The sequence below is a fragment of the Podarcis filfolensis genome, assembly GCF_964270895.1.
Source record: "Podarcis filfolensis genome assembly, chromosome: 2".
Taxonomy (NCBI): Eukaryota; Metazoa; Chordata; class Lepidosauria; order Squamata; family Lacertidae; genus Podarcis; species Podarcis filfolensis.
The window spans coordinates 106,535,947-106,541,946 of NC_139605.1; positions in this window are offsets into that span (position 1 = coordinate 106,535,947).

The window sequence follows — 6,000 nt, forward strand, 5'->3', positions numbered from 1 at the left end:
GGTAAAAAACACAAAATACACAATAAAAATAAGAACAAGAACAAACCAATAAGCCTCCTCCCTCACCCTCTCCTTTGGCTTGTCCTTCACTCATGACTTCTCTCTTGTTCCTTGATCTTAACTTCCCCACTTTTGCAAACCTTCCAGTTGTCCCTAATTTTCCCGGGACAGTCCCAGATTTATTGAAGCTGTCCTGGTTTCTGATTTTCCTTAGGATGTCCCTATGTTCATCAGAGAAATGTTGGATGGTTTGGAGTTATACAACCCCCAAGCCATCTAAAGGCAACCTGTATAGGGAAGTTTTTAAATGTTTACTGTTTTATTACCTTTTTATATGTTTTGGAAGCCGCCCAGAGTGGCTAGAGCAACCCAGGCAGATGGATGTGGTATAAATACAGTGGTACCTCGGGTTACATATGCTTCAGGTTACATATGCTTCAGGTTACACACTCCGCTAACCCAGAAATAGTGCTTCAGGTTATGAACTTTGCTTCAGGATGAGAACAGAAATCGTGATCCGGCGGCGCGGCGGCAGCAGGAGGCCCCATTAGCTCAAGTGGTGCTTCAGGTTAAGAACAGTTTCAGTTTAAGTACGGACCTCCGGAACGAATTAAGTACTTAACCTGAGGTACCACTGTAGTAAAATTGTTGTTACAGAAGAGGGCACCCCTATTTTCATCGGAGAAATGTTGGAGGGTATGCTTTTGTCCTCACCTCAGTTTTGACTACTGGCTCCTCACACAGCTCCTGACTCACGACAGTGTGTTGCCCATCGCTCAGTTCTGACTAAAGGATTTTATGCGGCCATTGCTGGCGCGGACATTTTGGGAGCCAAAATATCCAACACCACTAAATTCTGGTGTACTTCTTTAGCATAATAGCGTAAACGGGGATCAACATACAAACAATGAGAAGCGACTTTGTGAGGGCCACATAACAGTGGTGGGCAGGACCAGAAGCAAATTTCATGAATGCAAATTCTACCTTTGTACAGCAGGGTAGTTTCTACGCACACAAACACCCCTCTCTATCCTTCATCCAAGCAAGCAAGAGCCATTATTGAGGAAATATTCCACCCAGGAAAGTACACTCAAGCATACCCTTCAGCGTTTTTCTGATGAAAATAGAGACCTTTACTACTACTTTACTACCACCTCACTACAAATTCATTACTACTTTACTACCACTTTACTACCACTTTACTACTATTTTACCATCTTACTACCACTTTACTACCACTTTACTACTCTTTTACTACCATCTTACTACCACTTTACTACTACCCTACTACTGCTTTACTACTATTTTACTAATGCCTTACTACTGCTTCACTACTATTTTACTTCTATTTCACCACTTTACTATTGTTTTACCATTACTTAACTGCTAATTCACTACTGGTTTACTATTGCTTTACTACCACTTTACTTCCCCTTTACTACTGCTACTTTATTACTTATACTACTTTACTATTTATACCCCTATTTATACAGTAGACCTTCCTGAACAATGGCATGCCTGTCTATAGTATTCTTACTATTTTATTAATTGTATATACTGCCCTTCATCCGTAGATTTAAGGTTGGTTTACAACATAAAAATGCAAGGTAAAAAACACAAAATACACAATAAAAATAAGAACAAGAACAAACCAATAAGCCTCCTCCCTCACCCTCTCCTTTGGCTTGTCCTTCACTCATGACTTCTCTCTTGTTCCTTGATCTTAACTTCCCCACTTTTGCAAACCTTCCAGTTGTCCCTAATTTTCCCGGGACAGTCCCAGATTTATTGAAGCTGTCCTGGTTTCTGCTTTTCCTTAGGATGTCCCTATGTTCATCAGAGAAATGTTGGATGGTTTGGAGTTATACAACCCCCAAGCCATCTAAAGGCAACCTGTATAGGGAAGTTTTTAAATGTTTACTGTTTTATTACCTTTTTATATGTTTTGGAAGCCGCCCAGAGTGGCTAGAGCAACCCAGGCAGATGGATGTGGTATAAATACAGTGGTACCTCGGGTTACATATGCTTCAGGTTACATATGCTTCAGGTTACACACTCCGCTAACCCAGAAATAGTGCTTCAGGTTATGAACTTTGCTTCAGGATGAGAACAGAAATCGTGATCCGGCGGCGCGGCGGCAGCAGGAGGCCCCATTAGCTCAAGTGGTGCTTCAGGTTAAGAACAGTTTCAGTTTAAGTACGGACCTCCGGAACGAATTAAGTACTTAACCTGAGGTACCACTGTAGTAAAATTGTTGTTACAGAAGAGGGCACCCCTATTTTCATCGGAGAAATGTTGGAGGGTATGCTTTTGTCCTCACCTCAGTTTTGACTACTGGCTCCTCACACAGCTCCTGACTCACGACAGTGTGTTGCCCATCGCTCAGTTCTGACTAAAGGATTTTATGCGGCCATTGCTGGCGCGGACATTTTGGGAGCCAAAATATCCAACACCACTAAATTCTGGTGTACTTCTTTAGCATAATAGCGTAAACGGGGATCAACATACAAACAATGAGAAGCGACTTTGTGAGGGCCACATAACAGTGGTGGGCAGGACCAGAAGCAAATTTCATGAATGCAAATTCTACCTTTGTACAGCAGGGTAGTTTCTACGCACACAAACACCCCTCTCTATCCTTCATCCAAGCAAGCAAGAGCCATTATTGAGGAAATATTCCACCCAGGAAAGTATACTCAAGCATACCCTTCAGCGTTTTTCTGATGAAAATAGAGACCTTTACTACTACTTTACTACCACCTCACTACAAATTCATTACTACTTTACTACCACTTTACTACCACTTTACTACTATTTTACCACCATCTTACTACCACTTTACTACCACTTTACTACTATTTTACTACCATCTTACTACCACTTTACTAGTACCCTACTACTGCTTTACTACTATTTTACTAATGCCTTACTACTGCTTCACTACTATTTTACTTCTATTTCACCACTTTACTATTGTTTTACCATTACTTAACTGCTAATTCACTACTGGTTTACTATTGCTTTACTACCACTTTACTTCCCCTTTACTACTGCTACTTTATTACTTATACTACTTTACTATTTATACCCCTATTTATACAGTAGACCTTCCTGAACAATGGCATGCCTGTCTATAGTATTGTTACTATTTTATTAATTGTATATACTGCCCTTCATCCGTAGATTTAAGGTTGGTTTACAACATAAAAATGCAAGGTAAAAAACACAAAATACACAATAAAAATAAGAACAAGAACAAACCAATAAGCCTCCTCCCTCACCCTCTCCTTTGGCTTGTCCTTCACTCATGACTTCTCTCTTGTTCCTTGATCTTAACTTCCCCACTTTTGCAAACCTTCCAGTTGTCCCTAATTTTCCCGGGACAGTCCCAGATTTATTGAAGCTGTCCTGGTTTCTGCTTTTCCTTAGGATGTCCCTATGTTCATCAGAGAAATGTTGGATGGTTTGGAGTTATACAACCCCCAAGCCATCTAAAGGCAACCTGTATAGGGAAGTTTTTAAATGTTTACTGTTTTATTACCTTTTTATATGTTTTGGAAGCCGCCCAGAGTGGCTAGAGCAACCCAGGCAGATGGATGTGGTATAAATACAGTGGTACCTCGGGTTACATATGCTTCAGGTTACATATGCTTCAGGTTACACACTCCGCTAACCCAGAAATAGTGCTTCAGGTTATGAACTTTGCTTCAGGATGAGAACAGAAATCGTGATCCGGCGGCGCGGCGGCAGCAGGAGGCCCCATTAGCTCAAGTGGTGCTTCAGGTTAAGAACAGTTTCAGTTTAAGTACGGACCTCCGGAACGAATTAAGTACTTAACCTGAGGTACCACTGTAGTAAAATTGTTGTTACAGAAGAGGGCACCCCTATTTTCATCGGAGAAATGTTGGAGGGTATGCTTTTGTCCTCACCTCAGTTTTGACTACTGGCTCCTCACACAGCTCCTGACTCACGACAGTGTGTTGCCCATCGCTCAGTTCTGACTAAAGGATTTTATGCGGCCATTGCTGGCGCGGACATTTTGGGAGCCAAAATATCCAACACCACTAAATTCTGGTGTACTTCTTTAGCATAATAGCGTAAACGGGGATCAACATACAAACAATGAGAAGCGACTTTGTGAGGGCCACATAACAGTGGTGGGCAGGACCAGAAGCAAATTTCATGAATGCAAATTCTACCTTTGTACAGCAGGGTAGTTTCTACGCACACAAACACCCCTCTCTATCCTTCATCCAAGCAAGCAAGAGCCATTATTGAGGAAATATTCCACCCAGGAAAGTACACTCAAGCATACCCTTCAGCGTTTTTCTGATGAAAATAGAGACCTTTACTACTACTTTACTACCACCTCACTACAAATTCATTACTACTTTACTACCACTTTACTACCACTTTACTACTATTTTACCACCATCTTACTACCACTTTACTACCACTTTACTACTATTTTACTACCATCTTACTACCACTTTACTAGTACCCTACTACTGCTTTACTACTATTTTACTAATGCCTTACTACTGCTTCACTACTATTTTACTTCTATTTCACCACTTTACTATTGTTTTACCATTACTTAACTGCTAATTCACTACTGGTTTACTATTGCTTTACTACCACTTTACTTCCCCTTTACTACTGCTACTTTATTACTTATACTACTTTACTATTTATACCCCTATTTATACAGTAGACCTTCCTGAACAATGGCATGCCTGTCTATAGTATTGTTACTATTTTATTAATTGTATATACTGCCCTTCATCCGTAGATTTAAGGTTGGTTTACAACATAAAAATGCAAGGTAAAAAACACAAAATACACAATAAAAATAAGAACAAGAACAAACCAATAAGCCTCCTCCCTCACCCTCTCCTTTGGCTTGTCCTTCACTCATGACTTCTCTCTTGTTCCTTGATCTTAACTTCCCCACTTTTGCAAACCTTCCAGTTGTCCCTAATTTTCCCGGGACAGTCCCAGATTTATTGAAGCTGTCCTGGTTTCTGCTTTTCCTTAGGATGTCCCTATGTTCATCAGAGAAATGTTGGATGGTGTGGACTTATACAACCCCCAAGCCATCTAAAGGCAACCTGTATAGGGAAGTTTTTAAATGTTTACTGTTTTATTACCTTTTTATATGTTTTGGAAGCCGCCCAGAGTGGCTAGAGCAACCCAGGCAGATGGATGTGGTATAAATACAGTGGTACCTCGGGTTACATATGCTTCAGGTTACATATGCTTCAGGTTACACACTCCGCTAACCCAGAAATAGTGCTTCAGGTTAAGAACTTTGCTTCAGGATGAGAACAGAAATCGTGATCCGGCGGCGCGGCGGCAGCAGGAGGCCCCATTAGCTCAAGTGGTGCTTCAGGTTAAGAACAGTTTCAGTTTAAGTACGGACCTCCGGAACGAATTAAGTACTTAACCTGAGGTACCACTGTAGTAAAATTGTTGTTACAGAAGAGGGCACCCCTATTTTCATCGGAGAAATGTTGGAGGGTATGCTTTTGTCCTCACCTCAGTTTTGACTACTGGCTCCTCACACAGCTCCTGACTCACGACAGTGTGTTGCCCATCGCTCAGTTCTGACTAAAGGATTTTATGCGGCCATTGCTGGCGCGGACATTTTGGGAGCCAAAATATCCAACACCACTAAATTCTGGTGTACTTCTTTAGCATAATAGCGTAAACGGGGATCAACATACAAACAATGAGAAGCGACTTTGTGAGGGCCACATAACAGTGGTGGGCAGGACCAGAAGCAAATTTCATGAATGCAAATTCTACCTTTGTACAGCAGGGTAGTTTCTACGCACACAAACACCCCTCTCTATCCTTCATCCAAGCAAGCAAGAGCCATTATTGAGGAAATATTCCACCCAGGAAAGTACACTCAAGCATACCCTTCAGCGTTTTTCTGATGAAAATAGAGACCTTTACTACTACTTTACTACCACCTCACTACAAATTCATTACTAC